Here is a 14,640-nt window from a genome sequence, read left to right on the forward strand (position 1 = left end):
TTTTGTCGTAAATCTTTTTAAGCTCTTAAAACAGGATATTTTTTCAATAACACTGGGACTTCTATTAGTAGTAGTGACAATTTTTTTTTTTAACTTGAGAAAACAACAAAGTATCAAGATCAAGCAGTTCTTTAGTTCTGATTCTGAATGATTTTATTTTTAACTATTAATATTCAGTTAGGTTTAGTCTTGTAGATCTTGGGTAGCTCAGTTTGTTGCAGTTTCCACTTATGCTTTATAAAAATTTTAACCATATCATTTGCTTACATGCAAAAGATACAAGTAAGTTTTACTATTGTTAATCAATTAGAGGTGGGTGGCATATGTAAAAAGCTGCATGTGCAAGGGCAGTCACTGCTTTGAAATGCAGTACACTGGCCATGGTGGCGCAAGCTTACGGCTGAATTGCTGTGGAAAATGAGACCTCAGAGCAAAGACTTAACGTTAGCATTGTAATTGCTGTCTCTCCCCTTTGTGTTCATCTGGATTGTGTTGTATTCTTTAAGGCTGGCACCACTTCATACTGGTGAAGTGTTTTGCTTCTCAGCCATTTTAAACAGCCTATAGGGTAGAAAGATAGGTAAAGGGAGAAGTTGAATTGAGTCTCATTCCTTTTGCAGTGAGATAGAAAAGTATTCTACTGAAAATCTTGAGTAATATTTAGTTAAAAGCTATGACATTCCCTTGAATGTTGTTGAAACAGAATAATCTTTCTGGCAAGTGTAATGTCTGAGCTAGTTGTGATTATTGATTCATTTTGAACAGAAGTAAACAATTTCTGTGACAAAGGACTGAACAAACTCTTCAGGGTATGCTTGCTTTCGCACTGTTGCTGAAGAGGAGTCCAGGGTATTTGCTGGGCTTGTCTTGGTGTTGTTTACAGGGAGATGAGAACAGTCTTCTGTTTCTCTTTTCTTTGCAAGGGAGAGGAGATAATGGAAAGCATATTTCCCTTGAATCTAGGTAATGGTTGACTACAAACCACTTGGAAGACAAGTTGAGATATTGCTTGCCCTCTCCATTAGCCAGCAGGCCAAGCTGGATGTGAATCCAATTTTACAAGCTCTGATCTCTCTAGTGTGAGCTTTCAGCAGGTGTTCTAGGATACTTTTACTACTAGAGGCATGCTGCCTTTGTGGAAGTTGTGCTGCTGAGCACTTCTCCCCATGGTGAGGCTGCAGGTTGAAATAGTTTAGGTGCTTATAGTATGATCTATTTTGTAAGAACTTGGCATGATTATCCTTCTAGTTTTTTTTTTTTTTTTTTTTTTTTTTTTTTTTTTTAAATTCCATGTGCATTCTTCTTGTAATAGCCTGGGAGAAGAGGGGAATGCATAAGGGCTGGTTTGTGCTATTGTTTGGCCTGGGATGGGGAGTAGTTGTGAAAAACTTCTGCCCTAAGATGCCAAGTCTTCTCTCCACAGCCTGGGAGCTCAGTTACCTCAAACTATTTTCTGATGATATCAATGGCATGTGTTTCCTGGTAAGGAGTGTTATTGGAATAACACTTGTGCTATCATCTTAAATACCTGCAAAGTTTTAGGGCAGGAGTCACTTAATAAAACTTGGTAACTTTTTAGAGGGCTTGAAATATTACCTGTCTGCTGTGCTTTCAGTGCCTTGCTCACCATAAGTTCTCAACTTAGTTTAACTAGTATGTGGAAAAGAATATTTGGAGCCAGGTCAATCCACAATGGATCAATTATTTAATGGCTGTGGTTTAAATGAGACTGATTATTTAGCTTTTTGAAACTTGGCAAATGTTTGCTACTTAATTGGAAATCCCAGAAATTTGTAGCAAATTATCTGGTATCTACATCTAAAATTCCTTTCTTTGAGATGTTATATTGCTTTCAGTAAGGCTGGTTGTATGCAGGTGACTCACTACTGAAGTGAATGTAAAAGCTCAAATATTAAAATCTGCAATTTCTTAGCTGTCAGGTGACTCTAAATTTATCTCTGTCTTTGGAATTCTTTACTGTGAGGCTGGTGAGGCACTGGAACAGGTTGCACAGAGAGGTTGTGAATGCCCCCTCCCTGGGGATGTTCAAGGCCAGGCTGGATGGGGCTGTGAGCAGCCTGGTCTAGAGGGAGGTGTTCCAGCCTTCAGAAGGGGGGTTGGAACGAGATGACCTTAAAGGTCCTTTTCACCCCAAATCATTCTATGATTCTCAATTGGAAAAAGCAATAATGCTAATAATGTTGATGCCTGTCAAATAAAAGTCTTTAGAGGCAAGTAAGGCATGTTGCCAGTCTGGTGGTACAGCATGCTGCTAGACTCCAGTACTTCATTTATGAACCAGAAGAAGTATGAACTTTTTTTGCTAATGTATTAATTTTGATGTGTTCTTTCACATGGATTTCTATCAGGGACAGGGCCAATGTGCTTGTAGCAGTGTCCACACTGAGGACCAAAAGTTTTAAAGAAGCATGTACTTATTGCACAAATTTAAAGTGTTCTTACCATGAATTAATGCAGGGTACTTAAAGAACTTGATATAAGTCTTCTGTGTAGTTCTTTTCACACTATACGTTTTGATATCTTCAGTATTACTGTAGGTGTAGATAGTCCCTCTTCGGGCTCCTTGCAAGTCATCCTTTCTTTGTATTGCAAAATCTTTTAGGTTTTAAACCATATGATGGGCAACTGTTCTGGATGGAGCTTACTTGAAAACATTCAGCATGTTGGGATGAAAAGTCCCTCAAAGAGATGTGTGCCTGTTCTCAGCTGGTGCGTATCTGGGGTTTTGATGAGACAATTCTCTTATTATTAGTCAGTTGTGGAACATTCTTTGGCCATCAGAAACTTTGTCCTAGATCTTTGTGTTTCTACCATTTGAAAAAAAATTCCTTATATTTAAACTTACCTATAATGTACATCAAGAAATTATCTGCTGTTTCTCTTGCAGGCTTTTTTCTCTTTTTTTTTGGTATGTATGTGGGTTATTTTTTTTAAGATAGAAAATACTAAATTTGTTCAGATTTTCTGTACAGTTCACATCTTCTAGATTTCTGGTCCTTCTTCCAACTGTCTAACAGATTCATATCTGATTAAAATTTTCATAATGTGTGCTGGCCTGAGGCTGGTAGTCCTTCATTTTAGAATTTACTCACAAATCTTAATTCTGCTTTATGTTTCCATGATTCTGCTTTATATGCAAAAAAAGCCACTGCAACAACTCTCTTGTGCTTACTCATTCTTGTGCTCTCACTGCTCTCATACACCAGAAGAAACTTGGATGTTTTTGGTAAACCCACTTTGAAGTTTAAAAGCTGAAGTTTTTTGCAAAGAAAAAGATTGTCTTATTATTTGCTCTTATGTATTTTCCAGATTAAATAATATTGGGATTTCCCTTTTCATCTCCGCCCTTCCTTCATTTCTCTAAGCTTTAAACTTGAGAGATTTCAGTAAATTTCCATGAGCTAATGAAAGTCCTCAGCAGCTCTGATTGTCCTTGACAGTACCTGAAGCACTCCAGAGTAACTTTAATCAAGCACAGTTGATTCAACACTTAATTTAGTTTCTAACACATTGTTAATGCAGTTGAATTGTTACGGTGGCTCGAATGAAACATATTGTAGTCACTGTAAATGAAAATCTGAGTTCTCTCTAGGGACACAACTCCAGCTCAGTTAGTGCAGAGGTAGGATATTTAGAAAAGTGATAAATGGGAAGTGTTTTGGAGAGAGGTGTCCAACAGCACTACAGAGGGTAAGTATGAAGTGCATTTTCTTTAACATCTGTATTAATGATTGTAAATGCTAGTAAACAGCATATTAACAAAAACTATACAGATGATAAGTACAGAAATTTTTGCAAATACAAGAGGAAGTATAACATGCTGAGGTACACACAGAGCTTTGCAGAATGTATGGCAAATATGAAAATGGCATTTATTCTAGAAAAATCATTATAGCTAATACGAAAAGACAAGAAATGGGATTATTTGATAGGAGCAAAATAATTAGCCCATTGTAGTAGGTAGGTGTCACATACTCTTGAACTTAATGGTGCTGGAGAACAAAGAACCAGGCTTAGTTGCAAATCTGTTTGGAACAAATGTTGGTATAGCAAGGCTGGCTGAAGAGAAAACCTGGAAGAACATAAGACTAGCTGCTTTTGACTTAGAATGTACAGATTTTTTTTCATGTAATTGACTGCTTTTGAGAGAACTTCAAGCTAGAAATGGTTTCTTTTTGAACCCACCCACTATTTTTTCTTTACTACAGAACAAACACCAAGGAACTAACAGGAACAATGAAACCGGACTGACTAAACAAATACAAGTCATGTGGATTTCACATGCTCTTTACCTGCTGATTGTCTAGTCTTGGGAAAGGGCTTGTCATTGGAAAATAGCTTGCCTTTGTAACGTTTCTTAGTTAATAGGTACTTTAGACAACACTTTGATAGTACAGTTTGTTAGCTGTCTAATATCATGTTTTGTACATGCTTGTAATTGTGATAGCACCCTTTAAAAAAAAAAAAAGGTGCAAAAGAGTTTATGTAGCCAGTGTATAATTTTTCCATGGTTTTTGGAGGCTGAAAGAAATAGGTAACTATATACATATTACCCATTAATTTAAAAATCTGAGTGAACACTATCTTGTTCCATGGTTCAGAAGAAATAGTAACATACCAGAAGGCTGACTTTTTTTAGTAGATGTATAAACAAGAATTTTGGCTGAACTGTATTTTTATTTTTGTTTTTTTAAATATTCAGTAACCAAAGGGATGCAGGTATCTAATGAATCAGGTTGTATATAATTAAGTAAATTAAGCATTACAGCAGCATCTCTTTGAAGATGAAGCTGACAGAAAACTATGTTAAAATAGCAGTGCATTGAAAGACCAAAAGAGGGGCTAGAGTTTTCTAGCAGCTCTTATTGAACAACCTGAAAAAAAAGTGAATATTGAATAAATATATGGTGAAGTTCCTTGAAGGTGTATAACTTTGTACGAGAAAACAGCAAAGTCTATTGGATCTGTCAGTTTTTGTGGTCATATTATGTTATGAACAGTGAAAGCTGTTAACCTTACATCTAGAATTCCCTGAACTCTGTGTGTTTGGTCATGTAACATGAATTTTTCATTGTCATAATGTTCTCTTACTGTTTTTCGCATGGGAGGAAGGAGCAGTGAAAGAAAACTAGAAAGGAAGCCTCTGGATCTTTTAAAGGTGGTTGATGTGATGAAAGAAAAAAGAAAAAAAATTAAGTAGAACCTGGGAAATTCTTCTGTCATAAGACTGTTTAGCTAGCTATCTCCTGAATTTTGCTACAAGTAGTTCAGAGTGCCTTGGAATTTCCCTTGTCTCAGGTAGTCTGCTTATAGAAGTCTTGTTTATCTCATGTGAACCTATTGTCAGAATTTCTGGAGAGCACTATTTGGAATAGTACAATATAATATGGAATTCCTCTGTAGCATAGGTGTTATGTGACCTGCATAAATTCAGGGGGGAATGCATTGTCCTCTTTGATTTTCTGTTCTGGATTATATGGCTTAAACAATACTTGCGTGAGTGTCACTGCTAGCTGTGCGCAAAACTTGAATAGTGTGAGAGACCTTATGATTTAGAATGTAAACATGTGAACATAAACTCATCATTCCTAGGTAGTGTGTGGGAAGTGTTACAAGTTTGTTACAAGTACAGGCAAGTGTGAATCTCCTGTATTTAGGAGAACTATGCTTGCTTGAACTAGATATGAATTTTGCTCAACTCTTTCAAATGGGTGAGATATTACATGATGTCCACACATGCAAAGTACACTGCCAGGGGATTTGGCTAGTTCAAATTCAGCCAAGCCACTATAGCTACAAGTCATTTTTCCTTCCTGTTCCTTGGCATATTTTAATGAGTCTGGATTTCTTCTCTTTGTCATGTCTCAAAACTTCTTTCTATTCTTGTAATTAATTTTTAGCAAAATTAAAATCGTTATGTCTTTTTTTTTTTTTTTTTTTTTCCAATGAGCCCACTGATAGTTAAATTCTGGCAGTGGTGCTTCTGATTAGGCTTATGTTTTATTATCTAATTCCTTAATTCACAGTAATTATCTTTTTGTTGCTAAGAAAGATAGATTGCCTTCAGAGACATTTCTGGGAAGCTGCCCGCTTTCTTGCTTGCCTATTTGAATCTCAAGTTTGCTGTTAGATTTGATCTGTTAGGATAAACACATCAGATGCAACAATTCCTTTGTTTGGAAGACAACTGAACTTGCATGCTTTCTGCAGAACAATGCCAACTAGCATGTTCAGTACCTTGTATCTCACTGGTAGTCATGTGCATTTGTCAATCTTGCTAGGAGAGTGCAGGGGAGAATAGTGCAGTGCTATGCTGGTTGCTGTGTGAAGGTGATGATTAGTTCATTACCAAGCTACTGGATTTGATGGAAGGTGGTTTAAGATCCTTACAGTCTAAATAAATAAAACATTTAAGGGTATTGATTGGGTATATTTTGATAACGGCATACTAGAGATTGACTAGACTTGGAATAAACTGATAGAATTTTGACTAATTGGCTTCAAAAGAAGTGAGAATAACAAGTCTGTTTAAAATAACACCAACAGTGCACTATTTGAATGTACCTGACCCTATTACAGCATGCACAAGGCACTAGTGGTAGCCAATTAGCTCAGGTAAAACGCAGTGTGTGCTCTGGGCTGTGCCTGACTGTCTGCTTGTATCTAAACTAGGAAGTGAAAAGGAATCTATTCTTCTCCCAGTATAACTGATGCAGCTGACCTTTGTAATAAATTGTAGATGTAATATTTGTTACAAATATCAGTATTGCCAAGGCCATCCAACAATAGATGATAGAGAGCAATGTGGCTGGTCTAGAAAAGAGAAGAGGCTACCAAATAGTTTGTGTGTGCGTATCTAAGTATGCTTCAGTGTGTGTGTATATAAAGCTTTGCCTGTTTATCATGGTGCTAACTTGGATAAATAAGTATGTTCTCGGTATCAGAATCATATTTTGGAAATTGATGAATCCAAGCAAAACTGGAACAAAGGTGCCATAAAACACTTTTTCAGTTTGGAGCTGAGTCTGAGGCCCTTCCCGGTTCAGAACCCAGGGCTCCATGGCTCCTACCGTGAGGAAGTGCATTGCTGAACTGACAAACAATCCATCTTCAAATATTCACTCACTGTTCAAGATGAGATTTTCAGTTTTGTCAAATTTTCTAGGAAATCTTGTGTGTTTCTACTCAATTCTGAACTTGGAGACTGCATTTTATGCACCATCTGATGGACACTGATTCTGTACAGAGTTTCTGTGAAGAGTTGGATTTGCTTTTAAGAGAAAGTTTCGTTGTTAGGGCTGTGGGTGCTAGCCTGGGAGAATCTGTACGTTTATTGTGTACAGGCTTGCATACTGCTCAGTGTTTTTAAAGTGACTTTTCCTAATAAACTATTTCATGTCTTATTTTTGCAGAGCTTATTATTCTGCTTACTGCACAATTCTGCAAGTTCTCCAACCATCTTATTTCTAGAGGATTTATGATAAGTAGAAGGAAAACTTTCCCTCTGAAGGCAATCTTCAATTTTCCATTGCTCTTTAAAGCACATCTATATTCATGTGAGAACTTCTACAATTCTCTTTATCTTGATCTAGCAGTGGAATAAGAAAAAAAAAAAGCACACAATAATGGCCTTAGCATGTGTTGTCATTTAAGTTAAAATATTATCACAAGATTAGTAATACAGTGCTCTGATCACATCTTGGTTTTGTGGCGAGGTTCTGGTGGCAGAAAAACTCTCAGAGAACTGACTCCTTAGGGCTTCAATTCTTCGCACTTGCTCTTCAGTGTAGGGTGGATAATAGGAATTACAGGTGTCTGGCTCCTGTGTACAAACAATATCAGTTCAGATAGAGTAGAAATTACTTAGGGCTTTCTACACCAACAGCAAAGCACAAAAACCATGATGCTCTAATCCTTCCTGTATTTATTTTTATTCACTTTCCCCTCCAGATACTGCAGTACTTTTAGCTTTATTGCGCCTGAAGAAACTGGGATTTCAGTGTAGGGTGAAAAACATCAACCAAAGGTTGGGGGGAAAGGTTTGGCAGAAAATGCTAGAGAACTCTTGGGCTCTGATATGCTATTGATAATGAGCAGAAGTTGTAAGGGAAGTCTGAAATACATATGTTCGGAAATAGGTAAAAGTAAATATAAAACAGAAAAGTAGTAAATACTTGTATCTTTTAATTTCCAGGCAAGCTCTGTGTTGAAAAATTTTGTCTGGGGAAGTTGATGGTAATACTAAGAACTTATGAGGTTCTTAAGAGAAAATGCATCATTAGCAAAAGTCACAAGACACATAATCCTTTCTTCCTGAAAAAACTAATGGTAAATGATTTGGAGAGTATGTTACATGGCTGGATGAGTTCCATTCAGTGCTGTATGCCTCAATTTCTGTCTACTCAATTTAAAAGTCCATTAAAAGGCCTGGTTCTCCTCTGCTTCCCAGCCCAAGAAACTCTGATCATGAGCCATCTAATCTTACTGGATGCAGAAAACTCAGTGAATCCATCTCTGTCAGTGCTGCCAAGAATATAAGATGCAGTTCTTTAATGTATTGATGATTCGTCCGTGCTCTGAAATGATGTAGAAGGACACATGATTCCCCAACTTTATGATAACTTTCATGAAATATTAAATGCTTGTCTGATGATTTATTCCTCTCTGCATAATGCAATCTAAAAGAATGGTTTAGTTAATTATTTACGCTGTGCTACTGATGCTATTTCTCTCCAAATTCTTTCCAGCAGTAGTTGGTTCTGCTTGTTACCGGGAGAGACTTTAAAAGGCAGATCCTGTCAAGAAAGCAGACTGATAAGCTGTTGCTTTTGTTTCTGTGTGTTTGTAATACGTGTGCTGGATAGTAAGTATTAATGGGACTGAAACTGGAAGCAAAGGGCTGAAAAGCACCTAGGGGATTGAGGCTCAGGAATGAGAGCAAACCCCTTGCCTTGCTGGGATGGGTGAGAGCATGCCTCCTGGTGCTGCCTGTGGCTGTGCTGGAAGGGTGAGAAGCTGGAAAGAACACTGAGGTTGTTTCTGAAGCAGCAGCAATGTAGAGTGAAGAATATTACAGAACCTACGTGAGATGCCTGGGGTGATGACCCAGCGGTGCTGCAGGACTATAAGCTACATGCAAAGTTCCTGTGGATAAGCTTTTGCTCCTGTAATCTTGTAACAGCATGCAAGTCTTACTGCTGGCCAGTGGTGAGCTTGGCAGCCTGCCATCCTCACTGCTGCTGCCAAGCCTTTCTAAGGATGCATGGGAAAAAGGCCTTTGAGCCTTTACGTCCCGTGGGTTCTGTGGCCAGTGATACCTGGCTGTCTGAAACCCACTGAAGTGAACAGGAGAGCTGCCAGTGCTGATCTGTTGAAGGGCTTTGCTTGCTGTTCTGTGGCTGCAGTTAGGGAGTGGGGTGGAGAAGCAGCGTGGCCCTTTGGCCTCCTCTAAAAGCTGGAGCATGGTATTCTTCTTGTAGAGCAGTGGAGCTGGCAGCTCAAGCTGCACAGGAGAGAGAGGAGCGAGCTAACGCATTTCTCAATTGCTTATTTGAGAGCAACCCTTCTAATGGCTGAGAATGATTCAAATTCTAAAATATTTGTCCAGCAAAGGTCAGAGCATACTCAAGACAAAAGGTTTCTTAAAACTAGCATGAAATAGCTTCTCAGGTGGCATAACCAAAGTAGAATTTTAGGAGACCAAAGGCAAATTGTACTGTGAAAACTAGAAATTTTATTTAAGGATGTAAATCAAAGGAAAAAAGCTCTTAAATACCCCCTAATGAGTGCTATTGAAGACATAAGCAATTTTTTTCTTTACTACTGGAACGTGAAACCTGATTTATAATACCAGCAATGCTGTTTAAAATGTTTAATTAGTTTGTTTCGAAGAAATACCGTCTTAGTATGACAAAAAGCAAGATTTTTTTTCTTTGATTTAGCACACTTTAAATTTTTCAAAGACTAACTCAGTCCTTGACTACTATAGATTGTTCACTGCAGTGTATTCTTCTAGGAAAAAGTAGTTGCAGTTGTTTTTTTTATTTTTTATTTTTTATTTTTTTTTTATTTTAACCCCCAAAGAGAGAAGGAAATAAATCTCATCTTTGTTCTGATGCACAGTGGAGGACATCTCCTGGGTGGCTGGGATGTGTTTTTTGAGGTTGACGTCTTGCTCAGGGCATGCCCCTGATAAGAATACACCAGGGACTTCTCTCAGATACATCAGTAAGAATTAGGAGTAATCTCAGTCAACTTGATTTGTAATAGTAGGAGAAAAGAATGGGGACCTGCCAATGAAGCTGATTAAGCAGTTTAATTACGGAGTTGGCTTCAATTCAATTGTTGACCAGATCTCTAACTGCTGATGCTCAGGGGTGTAGTAACGTGTCTTGGGACAAGATACATGTTGCTTTGTGAGCTACAGCTACTATTCCAAGAACAAAAATTGTGCAGTAGGTTTTAAGAGATAAGGTGTAGCAATATCTGTCCCAATTAGTCTTATGGGACCTTAGTTGCAATACATCTATTTCCTTGTTGATCCATAATCCAAATTAAAGTAATCTTGCTGACTTTCAGTATGGCATTAATTCGTGATTGGGAAAAATACTGTTGGTTAATAAAACAATCTGATATTTTGCTTTATGGTAACGCAGCAACAAAAATTGCTGTATCTTTTTAAAGCTTTTCTAAGCATGAGTGACTTATTGGAGTTTGTGTCATGCCGTGGGGCTTGGAAAGCTTTCAACCACCTACCTTGTTTGGCTTGGAGTATTCTGGGTCAGAAGAGACCCAGAGAGCAGCTTTGAGATACTATCAATGGGCTTAGTGCTCATCTGGAGGCTTCAGATGGATTCATGGGGATTTCTGTGCTAAGCCAACCGCCCCTGGCTTGGCTATATCAGAGACATACCGCATATCTGTCAATCTCACACTAGACTGATTTAACTAAACAAATGTATAGGATAGTGAGGGGTAGGAAAAACACTCCAAATTTGTCAAAGGCTTTTTCTTCTTTAATTTTTTTGAAGAGTAGCTGGAGTTGTTGCTTCAAGTCTTTCATGAGTTATCCGTGTAAGCCTCTCTGAAATTCCTTTATGCATTTAGAAATATGAAAGCTTTGGGACACTGTAAATCCACAGCACCCTTTCAATACTGACACCTTCATGCAATGAAAAAAGCGGACAACAGAATGACTTTTATTTCACAGCCCTTGTATATAATGTAGCCTATATTCTTAAAGTATGTTCCAGCAAGATTAAATGTTCTTAGATGTCAACGGTCTTTGCTCCTACCTGTGCCCACCCACGCCAAACACTAATAAACAGAATGAGTGCAGACAAACAGTTTATGCATACATTCTTGTGTGTATGTGAATTCCCCTTTCTGTGCAGCCATCCATCAAGGGTTGAGCTGGCAGCGGTATATTTGTGTGCTGTTCACAGAGCTGTTGTGGATATAAACTCTAGGAGCGTATCTCTGAATTTACTTACGCATCTTACAGAACAGATCATGAACATCATTAGCAGAACCGCTTCTTAATAAGTACAAGGCTGTCCGATTGCACTGTTAGCTACTGCAAGTCATAAAACTAAATATAGTATTGCAGCAGTACATAAAAACACCGAAGTCTTGTTTAACAAGAAGCAAAGCAAGAACGTGAGTAAGATTCAAGGGTGTCTGAATTCCCTGAGGAGAAAATTAAATACATTGAACCATGTTTTTGAAGTTATCTGCAACTTCTAAGACCATTTCCATCGCTTCTTAATTTCCTTCCCTGTTTGTTGGATATTGTTTCCTTATCTGGTCTTCTCTCAATTATTAAAACCCAATTACTGTTTGTTTGGCTTTCAAAATTAATTATTTAAAATTCAGGATGAAATGTGAGAGATATTGAACAGCTGTGTCCATCACAGATTTTTTTGCTACCTTATTAAAATTCCATTAGTTTCTTACACAACTGCTAACTACCTCATCATCTTCAGAGGAATGCATTTTAACTTGTGTGCGTTTATATAGGAGATGGAAAAATTCTGTTTCTCCAGTTCTGTATACTGTAGGAACTATTAGACTTGTCCTTTGGTTGAGAGAACTTTGGCAAGTTCTTATTCTGGGTGGCTGCTCAGGTCACTGTCACTTTCAGAAATGGACTTGATTTACATTAGAATATTTAATTTGCCATGCTATATCATTACATTTATCTGTGGCTGAGGGAATAGAATTAAAACTGCAGCAGATCTTTTTTTTCTGGCATGCTTTTATGAAATATTTTAGAGTTAATGTAGGCAACCTGTCATCCTCTGGCTCAGGATCTGTGGAGTTTTGGTTATGTAATTTCTTTTTGTGGTGATGGGATGTTCACATTTTTTCCTTGAAGCTCCATAGAAAAAGGATGATAATTTCCTTCCTAGGATATTAATAATGTAGACTTGTATTTCCTTATTGTTGTAATCTCTTCCTGTTCAGAAGCGGATTGGTTTTAGATGATGTTCTGGTTTCTAGCAGACTAGTAATGCTTGTCTGGAGGCTGCCATCAGGTTGTACAGTGTATAGAGAGGTTACTTGTCTCTCCAGAGGGATACTCAGTTCTGCTCCTGTAAAACAAATTTCTTAGAAAAACAAGGCTGCTTCCCTGAGGAAGGCCTACAGTCTTATGCCTGGCAGGAAGGGAGCTCAGCTGCTTGGTGGTGATGCTCCTGCAGGACTGATGTGATGGGAGTGAGGCCATACACATGCATCCTGCTTCTGGCTGAGGGACTGCTATCTGTGGAAGATGTCTCCAGATCTGGATGTATATCTGCAACATGTCCTCCAACACTTCAGGGATTCTCAACATTGTTGCCTGTACTGAACTTCACTTCTCCAAGTGGGAGGTTCTCAGGCTACGCATCCTGGAGTAGGGAAAGAAGGGGAAGGCCATCCTTGGGGAAGATATTTTAAATGAGAGAATGCTTAGGGTTACGTGATGGACTCTCTCTCATGACACGTCAGTCTGTGGTGCTTTTGCCCCAAAATTTTTAGCTTGTGTCTCAGGCAACTCTATTTCTGTTCAGTCACCTGTGTGACTCACATTCATGCTCCACTGTTGTCCAATTGCATGTAAGAACGTAAAATAGTTGGCCAGTACTGTAAAAGGCTCTTCTAGTTTAGTTGGACTTTGCAGTATTTGGACAAACTTTTAACCAAGAACAGGCCAGCACTTCTTTACTTTCATTACTTTTTTCAATAGTGAAAGTCCCAGGGAATTCCTGTGTGCCTTGATCAGGTTTGTTTTGCTTTTTTTTTTTTTTTTTTTTTTTTTTTTAATTTACAAGCCCCTGGTGGCATCAATTGGGATGGGATTTTTGAGAGCAGAGGGAAATAATGCTTTCTGGAGCAGGATCAGGGTCCCTGAGTGGATGCTTTCAAAAGCACGTTGACACCTCCGGAAACTTAAAGTGGACAGCATTTGCACATTTGTGTGTTTCTGAAAGCTTAACTACTGTACAGCATTTTCAAAAAATTCTCCTGCATTGATAGGCACTTCTACTCTGCTATTACCAAAAGGAATCAAGATCATATATCTGATGCATCTTAAAAAAAAAAAAAAAAAAAAAAAAAAAAAATCAGAAAACCTAAATCTTGCTCTTCTGATCTTCAATCTAGGGCCTTTTCTCTAAGAATGTGGTTTCTCAGTCTTTTTCTTATTCATGTCTGCAATAGTTTTTGATACATTTGGACGATTTGCCAACTTCTTCAGTTAAAAAAGCTTGATTTTCATTGATGCTTCCATGCTGGTATAATAGCAGAACAGAACATGTTGGCAGTCAGCTCTTGCATTCATTACCAATTCGTTTTAGTTGGTTTCACATCGCTAAAACTTCCCTTTTGTAATGTGTTATATTAGCTTTTTTTTTTTCCTTTTTACAAGCTAAATCTTATAATGATGCAAGTAGGCTGGTGTGGAAACTAATGGTCTGCAAGGGCTCACAAGCACATGGGCAGCTGTTCGGGAAATACTTGAAAATCTAGCATGTTCAATGACTTGACCATAAACATTTATTGTTTGTTTAGGTTTTTAATTGCTCAATTTAAGGTTCTCAACCTACATAGACAGGCTAAGCTATGAGAAACTACATTTGCTTGAAGGGGATTCTGACAGCATGCATTGCTTTAAAACAGCTTTTCATTGCAGTGTTATTGAAGTCAAAACCTAGTACAAAGAACATGAAATTAAGGACATTTAGCAGCAGGAACTTAGCAGAGATTCAGGGGGGAAAAAGCATTTATAATATAAATGATGATGGGTAGAATGCTCTGCATGAAGGCAGTGCCACTAATTAACGATTGCGAGGTGGCCCAGGATAGGGACTGAGCTCAGAGAAGGCAGAAGTCCAGATGGCACGCTGTGATCCAGAAGTACAAGGCATCAGACTGTGGCACAAGGTGGCTGCAAGGTGAGAGCAGACTTTTTTTCTGTTTGAGCAAATGTTACAAGAGAAACTTCACAATGACTCAGCTGTGCAGATGGAGGATAGACCTAGCACTGGAGCTAAGCTTAGATTGTGATTTTCTCCCAAGGTTTTGTGACATGAATGGTTTGCAGCTCAGGCGTGACGTGGTGAGGATGTGCAAGATGTG

At 38.2% G+C, this 14,640-nt stretch overlaps 1 long non-coding RNA gene across 3 annotated transcripts in view; it reads left to right on the forward strand.

Moving 5' to 3' along the window:
* The window catches only part of LOC125689380 (uncharacterized), a 92,956-nt gene that overhangs the window by 50,190 nt on the left and 28,126 nt on the right, over positions 1-14,640 (forward strand). For 2 of the 3 annotated variants that reach the window (XR_007375233.1, XR_007375232.1), the window contains one exon: positions 2,624-2,730. This is a non-coding gene — a long non-coding RNA (uncharacterized LOC125689380). Of the gene's footprint in view, positions 1-2,623; positions 2,731-4,229; positions 7,351-14,640 lie in introns of those variants that run through there. The other variant, XR_007375234.1, reaches the window with a different exon arrangement.

Source organism: Lagopus muta, chromosome 2 (assembly GCF_023343835.1).
Source record: "Lagopus muta isolate bLagMut1 chromosome 2, bLagMut1 primary, whole genome shotgun sequence".
NCBI lineage: Eukaryota > Metazoa > Chordata > Aves > Galliformes > Phasianidae > Lagopus > Lagopus muta.